Genomic DNA, 11,873 nt, shown 5'->3' with positions numbered 1-11,873 from the left:
TCAGAAAGGAGGGAAGAAATTGGAAGTCAACACTGCGTTTGAAATTCCTGATGACATCTATGAAAGGTACTACACTCCTCCTCGTGAAACGAAGAATGAGCGCAAAGTGTGCATTTAGAAGATAGAGAGGAGATGGGCCAGAGAATGGAGGGAGTACAGATATGTGACTCCCAAGTACATGAAGAAATTCGCTGTACACCCTCCATGCCCAAGACCTCCATTGGCACCACGCCAAGTTGCTGATCCCTCTAGCATCCGAAGAGGTGAGGAATTTCCTGCTGGATGGGCAAAGCTTCAAGCTAAACTGGCCAAAATGGAAAAATAGGTAGTGTAGAAATTCAATGAAGACTCTACTGCTGCCACTGCTGAGGCCTCTGCTAGCAAGCCCAAGAAGGCTATGCCTAAGAAGCCTGCACATAAGCCCAATGCTTCTTCTTCAATGCCCTCATAGCCAAGCTCTTCTGCTCAGCCCTCACGGCCAATTCCTCAAGCTGCCCCAGTTCCTCAAGCTCCAAAACCCTCAGCTCCTCCGGCAAAGTCCTCGGCACCTATGCATATCGCCTCATGCCAAAGGACCACAAGCAAATCAATTGCCTCAGGAGCCTGAGCAACTTCTTCAGCTCCTCTGCATTCCTCAACAGGCCCCTCATTGTTGAAGGCTAAGTCCACTGCTGGACGAGGCAATAAACCAAGTCCTCAAAAGAAGCAGGTCGCCTTCCAAGTAACGTCCACTGATGACGAAGCTGATGATGATGAACTCGTTGAAATCATCAAAGACAGAGAGCAGAGGGCCGCTCGAGCCAAAGGCACAAATGTGCCATTGATGTTGAATCCCAAGATGATAGTTGAGTATATTGACCTCTGGAACACGGATCCTAACACACCTTTGCCTGACTTCAATCTCACTCCTAGCCAAAGTCACATGCTGCCCGCCTTCGTTGGTGAAGAAAAGTGGAAATTTAAGAAGGCCAGGCAGTTGAAGAAAGCGCAATACAAGAAGGAGCGTTTTCTGAAGAAAAATGTTGTCAACATGACAACTGATGAATTTGAGGCTATCCAAACTAAGATCAAAGGACCCAGTTATGAATTCAACATCTATCGCACTGACTGGCTTGGAGCCAAAGTCGGATTTGTGAAGTTGGCTGAAAAATTCACTTCAAAAGCTGTATCTCCTCCGGGTGAAGCATCTGCTCAGCCCACTGAAGAACATGCCAGCACCGCCGATGAAAATCAGGCTACTAAAGAAAATGCTAGTACTAGGGCTGATGACTTCATTCCAACCGATGATGACATTTCCAGGTGTAAGTGCATCTAGTGCCACCCCTAGTTGGTTTTGGAGTATTGTCGACAAACTTGGTTAAGGGACTAATGTGTTTGTGAGAGTTGCATGATAACACAGGTAGTAGTCCCTCATTGATTCAGTTTACCTACCAGAGATGACCCCTAAAAATGTGTGAAGACATTGAAGTCAATGGTGGTCTGTGAAGAGATTCTCATTGAAGACTATGACATGAGAAGACATTGCATGAAGACTATGGATTACAAAGACATAGTTGTTTCGTAGTTTCCTTTTCTTCTTTGTTGAGTCATATGAACCACCATACTATTAAGTGGGGTCCAAGTGAACAAAGTCAGAGTGACTGAAGTGATTCTCAACCAAATCCTATGTCTTCGAGCGAAGACAATGAGAGCAAATCTTATCCAGAGCTGGATAAGTCAGCTTTACTTGTAGCCCAAGTAAAGCTGCTGCGTGTGTTTGAAATCTGACCGTTGGACACGTGTCGGTTCCTTAGTGACCCAGGGCCATTTCAGACAAATCAGGCCGGGTTGCCTCCTGGATATAAATAGCCCACTACCTACACCATAAATTGGTGGCTGCTCAGAGTTAGTGCACAACTTTTGTCGTTTGAGAGCAACCCACCTCCGAAGCATTTGAGAGAGAAATCCTTGTGAGGACAAACCCTAAACACCTAGAGCCAAAGAGTGTTAGGCATCACTAAAGTCTTTCTGTCTGCGTGATCTAAAGACTTGTTACACTTGAGGACTGTTGTAAGTGCATCTAGTGCCACCCCTAGTTGGTTTTGGAGTATTGACGACAAACTTGGTTGAGGGACTAATGTGTTTGTGAGAATTGCAGGATAATACAGGTAGTAGTCCCTCATTGATTCAGTTTACCTACCAAAGATGACCCCTAAAAATGTGTGAAGACATTGAAGACAATGGTGGTTTGTGAAGAGATTCACATTGAAGACTATGACATGAGAAGACATCGCATGAAGACTATGGATTGCGAAGACATAGTTGTTTTGTAGTTTCCTTTTCTTCTTTGTTGAGTCATAGGAACCACCGCACTGTTAAGTGGGGTCTAAGTGAACAAAGTCAGAGTGACTGAAGTGATGCTCAACCAAATCCTATGTCTTCGAGCGAAGACAATGAGAGCAAATCTTATCCAGAGCTGGATAAGTCATCTTTACTTGTAGCCCAAGTCAAGCTACCGCGTGTGTTTGATATCTGACCGTTGGACACGTGTCAGTTCCTTAGTGACCCATTGTCATTTTGGACAAATCCGGTCGGGTTGCCTCCTGGCTATAAATAGCCCACCCCCTACACCATAAATTGGTGGCTGCTCAGAGTTAGTACACGACTTTTGTCGTTTGAGAGCAACCCACCTCCGAAGCCTTTGAGAGAGACATCCTTGCGAGGACAAAGCCCTAAACATCCAGAGCCAAAGAGTGTTAGGCATCACTGAAGTCTTTCTGTTTGCGTGATCTGAAGACTTGTTACACTTGAGGACTGTGAATCCTCCAGCCAGTTAGGCGTCACGTTCTAAGCATCCAAGAGTCATTGTGGATCGCCGGTGAACGAAGTCTGTGAAGGTTTGGAAGTCTACCTTGAAGACTTACCAGAGTGATTGGGCGAGGACTATGTGTCCTTAGCTCAAGGGGAATAAGGTGAAGACACGGTCTTCTGAGTTAAATCTCAGCCTCCCTAACCAGACGTACAGTTGTCAGAGCAACTGGAAATGGTCCAACAAATCCTTGTCCTCGCCAAGCAACTGGTTCTATCCTTTACCTCTCTTTACTTATATTTGTATTCACGAAGTCATTGCCTGCTTGCATGATCTGATTGACTTCATTGCGTGAAGACTATTGTTGTTTGGCTTCATACTATCTTTCATCCTGATCCATACTACCTAGCTGCTGATAGTCTTCGTGCTTTCACTTCATTGCTTACTTGACTATGGCTTGTCTAGTGTAGTCTACCATCCGCTGCATATCAATAGGTTCATTTCTATTATTTGTCTTCAAAGCCCACGCGTTTTGAAGACTTTCATAAAAATCGCCTATTCACCCCCCTCTAGTCGATAACTAGCACTTTCAATTGGTATCAGAGCAAGGTGTTCCCTTGTTCTGTGTGATTCGGTTTAACCACCTGGAGTTTTAGCTATGTCGACTACAGGGATAATCAAAGTCTCCACTTCGTGCCCTGTCTTCGATGGCACTGATTACCCCTACTGGAAGAATAAGATGCGCATGCATCTTAAAGCCATTGATGTCGATCTCTGGTATGTCGTCAAGAACTGCGTTCCCAAGGCCGGTGAAGGTGTCACCCCTGCTGATGTCAAGAAGTTCATTCAACTGGATTCTACTGCCAAGAACATCATCTGTGGTCATTTGACCAAAGGATAGTATGGTCGTGTGAGTGCTTTGGAAACTATGAAGCTAGTCTAGGACTGGCTCTCCAAGGTCAACAAAGGCATCTCAACCCAGAGAGACTCAAGGATCAGTGTTCTTTGCAACCTCTTCAACCGTTTCAAGAGAAATAACAATGAGAATGTTCAGCTGACGTTTGATCGCCTCACTGAAATCACAAATGAGCTTCATGCACTCGGCGCCACTGAGATCACCAAGCATGAAATCGTCAAGACACTCTTGAGATCACTCGACAGCTCATTTGACACCCTGGCCCTGATGATTCAAGAACGCCCTGACTTCAAGACTCTCGATCCGTTTGACATACTTGAGAGGATCAACACACATGAGTTCCAGTTATCTGAGAAAAGAGATATCCATGGTCCCAACTATGGCCGAACTCGTGCTTTGAAGGCAAAGGCTATTTCCTCATCTGAAGATGAATCTGACTGCAGTTCTGAGGATCCTGAAGACATTGGAAAGGAACTTGCCATGGTAGTGAAGAAGTTCCAGAGGTTCACCAAGAAGAAAGGCTCCAGACAGTCTTCAAGATCCAGCTCAAGAAATGACGAAGCTTCCTCCCGTGACTACAAGAAGAGAACGTGCCACAAGTGCAAAAAACCTGGTCACTACATCTCTGAATGTCCTCAATGGGACAATGAGAACAACAACAAGAAGAAGAGCAAGGAATATGATTCTGACGACAAGAAGAAGAAATCCTCAAAGTCTTCTTCCAAGTCTTCGTTGAAGTCTTCATCACACAAGAAGAGCTCATCCAGCAAGGCTCGTGCATTTGTTTTAAAGGAGATGGATTCTGAGGAGGAGTCTGCATCTAAGGAGGTGGAGATGGAGTCTGAAGAGGAATCTGATTCAGGCGTGGCAAGCCTAGCTCTAGCTTCAGCATACGTCACCAAGTCCATCTTCAACACTGAAGACAATGGCCTCGTCACCAAGGCTGATGCTAATGATGAGGATGACTCTACACCCACCTACTGCTTCATGGCACATGGTGCCAAGGTAAACTCACGCGATGCTTACTTTCAAACATGAGGTGAAGATGACTCTGAATGTGAATCTAAACCTAGCTACAAAACACTTGCTAAAATTGCAACACAGCAACAGAATGCTATGGAACATATTCAAAAATTGCTAGACAAAAGCGATGACCTGTTGGACGCGGAAATGACCCGATCTCAGTCCTTAATTGAAGACATTAAAAATATTCATGTTAAGTACGAGGAACTTGAAAGTCGTCATGAAACGCTCTCAAGAACTCATGAAAAGCTTTCCTACGATTATCTTCTAAGGAAGCAATAACTTGAGAACAGGAGAGCGTCTCATGAAGATCCTCAAAAAGAGATTGAGTCACTCCACGCTCAATAGATCAGGTTCGCTCAGGAAGGATTTGAACCACCTTGTCTAAAATGCCTTGAGCGTGATAACACTACTTCTGTTGCTGGATGTTCTACTGCTACTACTGTTGCAATATCTTCAACTACTGATGTGGTAACTAACCCCTCTGCCGAGGATACCACTACTATTGCTGATGAGAATGCCAGGTTGAAGACATTGCTTGAGACAGGAATGTACAAAAGTCTCAAAGGGCATCAGACACTATGTGATGTCCTCAAGAAACAGATTCTGAACCGAAACCCTAGGAAAGAGGGTGTTGGGTTCGAGAGGAAAATGAATGTTTATGGTTCTTACTGGAAGCCTGAGCGGTACCCCAAGACCATACCTTATCTGGCTTCACTTGTGCTAACCCGATTATCATCGATGAATCCTTTGATGCAAACGATAAGCTGTTTAAGAATCAGAATGGCGAAGTGTTTGTCAGGTATATTGGTACTAACTGCATGAATGGACCACCTTTGAAGAAGATCTGGGTGCCCAAGAGTTGTCTTGAAAATATTTAGGTGAATGTCACCATGACACCACCTGGGAAGAAGACAAACCCCAGACCAAAGGCTTCATATGGTCCAAAGGCTTCATACAGACAGAGGACTCACTAGAGTCACCCTAACACTAATGTTTTGCAGGGAAACCATACTCAGGCCTATGAATATGAGCGTGTTTCATCAAACCGGCATTTTCATAAGACCAAGAACTATTTTGCCTATTCTTATGAGTAATATTCACCTCCTACAGGACTATTTGCTAGGGCTCCAAAGGCAAAGTTCTCAGATGCTGCACTTAGACTCATTGCTTCGAAGCCACCCCTTAAAATGTGGGTGGTTAAGAAAACTTAACTCTCTTTTGTAGGGAAGGGTCTCCAGCCGAAAATCAAAGGCGTCATATGCTATTGCTGGGGACCTAAAACTTCTTGTGGGGCGCAAGATAAAATGCCCAAATGGTCTTATTATGTATTTTGTTCCTGAATCGCTTGCCAATCATCCTATGAGTCCTAACCTGGATCTGAGCTTTCATAATCCACTCATTCGTCGAATGTTTATGCTTCCCAATACCCTTAGTGAAGCCTATCCCCCTAAGTGCACCGTAGGGTATGACACCAAAGGCTTCAGAATGGATTATGGATAGTGGATGCACTAACCACATGACTGGTGATCGAAGTCTTCTCATGGACTCAACCTTACGTCCATCTGACAATAGTCACATCACATTTGCTGACATTGGTAAAAGCAAAGTATTGGGTCTAGGTAGAGTTGCAATCTCAATGGATCAGCACATGGGTAAAGTGATGCTTGTTGAATCCCTTGGTTTCAACTTAATGTCTGTCTTAATGCTTTGTGACTTGAACATGATTGTGATATTTGGAAAATATTGTTGCCTTGTTCTAATGGAATCTGATAAGTCTCTAGTCTTTGAAGGGTACCAAAAAGATGATCTGTACATGCTAGATTTCTCAGTAGGACCACAGTTGGCTGTATGTCTTCTAGCAAAAGCTTCAGAGTGCTGGCTCTGGCATCGGAGGTTAGGGTATGCTGGCATCAGGAACTTGTACACTCTCGCGAAGAAGAAGCATGTCATAGGCATCGAGGGCGTCAAGTTCAAAAAGGATCATCTGTGTGGTGCCTGCGAAGCTGGGAAGATGACTAGGGCCAAGCATCCCTTGAAGACAATCATGACGACATCACGTCCATTCGAGCTGCTTCACATGGACCTATTTGGTTCTACTCATTACTCCACTCTCACTACCACTTCTTGTCTCTATGGTTTTGTTATTGTTGATGATTACTCTAGATATACCTGGGTGCATATAATTCTCTACAAGACTGAAGTGCAGGATGTCTTTAGACAATTTGCCAATTGTGCCATGATGAACTATGGCATCAAGGTCATGCACATGAGAAGTGACAACAGCATAGAGTTCAAGAACATCAGCCTTGACACCTATCAAGTTCTGGCCTGAAGCTATTGATACTGCATGCCATGTCATCAACTGTGTTTGTCTTCACAAGCTTCTAAAGAAGACATCATATGAGCTACTGACCGGTAAGAAGCCAAACGTAAGCTACTTGAGAGTATTTGGTGCTAGATGCAGGATTAAAGATCTGCATCACACTTCAAAATTTGCACCAAAAGCACATGAAGGTTTTATGCTTGGTTACGGAAAGGATTCACACTCCTACAGAGTATTCAAACTCTTTCACTATAAAGTGGTTGAAACCGTGGCTGTGCGGTTCGATGAAACTAACGGCTCGCAAAGAGAGCACCTGCCAAATGTGCTAGATGAAGTATCACCAAGTGAATCCATCAAGCTTATGGGTACTGGAGAAATCATACCTTCAGAGGCATAGGCTGAAGAGGAACTTATCATTTCTACATCAAATCAACCTGAAGACTCTGCTCAGCCTGAAGCCAATGCTGAAGATGAAGACAACGATGAGCAAGGGCAAAATCTTGGTCCAGTTCATCCTCGTGTTGCAAATGAAGTACAAATTGAGAAGATAATTGATAGCATCAATGCACCTGGTCCACTCACTCATTCAAGAGCAACTCAGCTAGCAAATTTCTGTGGGCACTTTGCATTTGTCTCCATATCTGAACCCAAGAAAGTGGCCGAAGCCTTGATGGAACCTAAATGGATTCAAGCTATGCAAGAAGAGCTTCAACAGTTTGAGCTGAACAATGTGTGGGAATTAGTCAATCGTCCTGACCCTCGCAAGCACAATATCATTGGCACCAAATGGATCTATCGCAATAAACAAGATGGGCATGGTCAAGTTGTCAGAAACAAGGCTCGCCTTGTTGCTCAAGGATACACTCAAGTTGAAGGGATTGACTTTGATGAAACATTTGCTCCGGTGGCCAGGCTTGAAGCCATTCGCATTTTGCTAGCCTATGCCAACCATCACAACATCCTCCTGTATCAAATGGATGTGAAGAGTGCCTTTCTCAATGGCAAGATTGAAGAAGAAGTGTATGTTGCACAACCACTTGACTTTGAAGATCCAAACCATCCTGATATGGTATACAAGCTCAACAAAGCACTGTATGGCCTCAAACAAGCCCCTCGTGCTTGGTATGACACACTCAAAGACTTCCTGAAGAGCAAAGGTGTAACGCCCCGAGACCGATGTGCCAGGTGTCGTCCAGTTATTCGCTGCATTGCCATGTCATTTGCTTGCGTGTTGCATTTCATCATGTCATCATGTGCATTGCATCATCATGTTTTCAAAACCTGCATGCGTCCGGGTTTCTCCCCATTCCTTCTGTTGTCCTTTCTGAGCCCAACCGCACTTGCACGCGCCCGCGACATATCTGAAATAATATTTTATAAGTGGTCGAGAAATGTTCTCGGATTGGGTTGAATGTTGGCGTGCGGTTTTATTATAGTGTAGATAGACCGCCTGTCAAATTTCATCGCATTCGGAGTTTGTTTGACGCCCCAACGGATAACTATAGCGGCAGTATAGCCGGTCTTTTCGCCGGACGTTTGCGGTCTCCGGAAACAGATGCCGGGCCCTCTCTCTCTCTTCTCCCCCTCGCAGTCTCGCCACAGCCCACCTAGGCCATCCTCCTTCCCCTCTTCGCTTCTGGAGTTGTCCGATGCGACCACACGGTCCGAAACCCTCTCTGCACAGTGCATCGAACCCCTCACGTGCGCGTCCGAGTTGTCCCGAACCCAACCCGGGCAGTCATCACCGTGGTGTCCGGATCATCCCCAAACATCTACAAAACGTCTCCATTTTTCTTTTTGGGATACCTAGACTATTTTTTCCCCGTCCGTCCGATTACGATCGGAGGGACATAACCGCCCTAAACCGATTTCATCTGCTATAAATATAAGGTGCAACCCTAGATCCTAGGGGTCTTGTCCCATCAATCCCACCGCGCCGCCACTCCACCTGTTTTTCCTCGGGATCCCTCCCGGACCAACCCGCATCAAACCCCCGATCCAAAAAAATATCCTCTCGACCTCTCCCCACCAACCGAGGCCTCCCCTCGATCCAACCCTCCTGTGCCTCCCTGCCCGTTCTGGATCGAGCCCGAGCCAACGAGCGCTGCTCTTGTTTCCCTCGATCTCGTGTCTCTCTCCAACACCATCGCTCGATTTGGACTAGGAGGGCCCTGAGCTCCTCGACCACCGCCTCCTCTGCCTTGTTCCCGAAGCCGTTGGCGCCAAGATCCTCCTATGGCCGCCGCCGCTAGCGTCCTCGACCACCAGGCCGTGCCTCTACTCCCTCTCCCTGTTCCCTTTTCGCTGAAGCCACCTCTCCCGTTCCCTCACGATCTCTCTCTGTGTTCAACGCAGCGCCGCCTTGGAGGCTTCCTGAAGGAGCACGGCCGCCACCTCGCCAGATCCGCCGGATGCCGCCGGGAATGGAGCCGCCTTGCCAGATCTGCGCCTTGCCTTGTCCCTGGTCCGGCCATCGTCCTCATCCGGCAGAGGGCGCCGTCGTCCCCCCGTTCCAGCGTAGCCGCTGCCGGCCTCGCCTCTCTGCGAGTGAGACGAGCTTTTCCTTCTTCGACAAAGATCCCGAGCTCTTACGACGACCCCTCTCCATCCTGTCGCTGCGGGAGTACCACCTGCGTCCGCCTCGCCTGTTTGTGCTCCCGGCTTCGAGCGACAGGACGAGACGACAAGCGCCTGGGCTGCCTCACCTTCTCCTGTGACCACGTCGAATGAGCACGACGCCCCAGCGCCGCGCCTGGGCTGCCTCCCTTCCAGGCTCTCCAAGGACCAAGGCCCAGCACCCCCCTTTCGGCCTACCTCTCTACCGATCTGGGCCAGGCCCACTGGGTGACAGAACCCCCAGCCCCTCCTGTGCACTGATGGGCCAACCAGATCCGGCCCGTATCCTGTTTTTTTACATAGTACGTTTTCCTATTTTTCCTAGAGAACGTCAGTTTTGCATAAAAGACCCTCTTGTTCATGCATTTAATATCTCACAAAATGTGCATCAAATTAAAATAAGTTATATATGAAACTTGCTTAGAATTTTGTGTAGATTAATAATTTGCCACTTTCATCTATGTTTAAAATGTTTAAAATGCTGTTTGCATATATTTTGCCTATTGCCATGTTAAGATGATTATATTCATAACTTAATAACCGTAACTCAGAATTTAATAAACTTTATATGTAAATGGGGTAGAAAAATGCCTAGTTTAACATGATGGCCTTACTATGCATGTTTAACAACCCTAAAATTGTGTTTAGGGCAGAACAGTACCAAACCTAATATATGCATATGAGGAGTTTCCGGACTTGTTGTTTTGTTGTTCCGGCCTCATTTAAACTTGACTAGATTAGATAGTTTTATTATGCTTCACCCTCTTGCCATGTTAATCAAAATTTAATCTTGTTGGGTACATAAACGAGAGAGAACTAAATAAGTCATGTGGTGTTTTCTTCAATATGCAACTCCGTTGCATATTGAGCTCCACTTAATTTGTAGTGTTGTTTGTTGCACTTTGCCATGCCATGCCATGCTTCATTAAACCGGACATGCATCATACTTGGTTGTGCATCATGCCATGTTCATGTGTTGGTTGTTTACTATGTTGTGTGCTTCTTTCCGGTGTTGCTTCTTCGGGTTGGTTCCGATAACGTCGTGTTTGTGAGGACCCATTCGTCTACGTCCGTTTGTCTTCTTCATGGACTCGTTCTTATTCCTTGCGGGATTTCAGGCAAGATGACCATACCCTCGAAATCACTTCTATCTTTGCTTGCTAGTTGCTCGCTCTTTTGCTATGCCTATGCTGCGATACCTACCACTTGCTTATTATGCCTCCCATCTTGTTAAGCCAAGCCTCTAACCCACCTTGTCCTAGCAAACCGTTGTTTGGCTATGTTACCGCTTTGCTCAGCCCCTCTTATAGCGTTGTTAGTTGCAGGTGAAGATTGAAGTTTGTTCCTTGTTGGAACATGGAGATGTTGTTCCTTGTTGGTACATGTTTACTTGTTGGGATATCACAATATCTCTTATTTAATTAATGCATCTATATACTTGGTAAAGGGTGGAAGGCTCGGCCTTTTGCCTAGTGTTTTGTTCCACTCTTGTCGCCCTAGTTTCTGTCATATCGGTGTTATGTTCCCGGATTTTGCATTCCTTACGCGGTTGGGTGATAATGGGAACCCCTTGACAGTTCGCCTTGAATAAAACTCCTCCAGTAATGCCCAACATTGGTTTTACCATTCGCCACCTAGCCTCTTTTTCCGTTGGGTTTCGCGGACTCAAGGGTCATCATTATTTTAACCCCCCGGGCCAGTGCTCCTCTGAGTGTTGGTCCAAACTAGAGCCCCTTGCAGCGCCACCTCGGGGAAACTCGAGGTTTGGTTTTAGTTGTACGGACTGCTCATCTGAGTGTGCCCTGAGAACGAGATATGTGCAGCTCCTATCGGGATTTTTCGGCACATTCGGGAGGTGTTGCTGGTTTAGTTTCACCTTGTCAAAATGTCTTGTAACCGGGATTCTGAGTCTGATTGGGTCTTCCCGCTAGAAGGAATATCCTTCGTTGACCGTGAGAGCTTGTGATGGGCTAAGTAGGGACACCCCTGCAGGGATTTGAACTTTCGAAAGCCGTGCCCACGGTTATGGGCAGATGGGAATCTGTTAACGTCCGATTGTAGAAAACCTGAAGTTGATCTTAATTAAAATACATCAACCGCATGTGTAGACATGATGGTCTCTTCTCGGCGGAGTCCGGGAAGTGAACACGGTGTAGGAGTTATGTTTGGCATAGGTTGTTCTAGGATCACTTCTTGATCATAGT

This window comes from Triticum dicoccoides, chromosome 2A (genome assembly GCF_002162155.2).
Source record: "Triticum dicoccoides isolate Atlit2015 ecotype Zavitan chromosome 2A, WEW_v2.0, whole genome shotgun sequence".
Classification (NCBI taxonomy): Eukaryota; Viridiplantae; Streptophyta; class Magnoliopsida; order Poales; family Poaceae; genus Triticum; species Triticum dicoccoides.
This window is presented reverse-complemented; position numbering follows the sequence as displayed.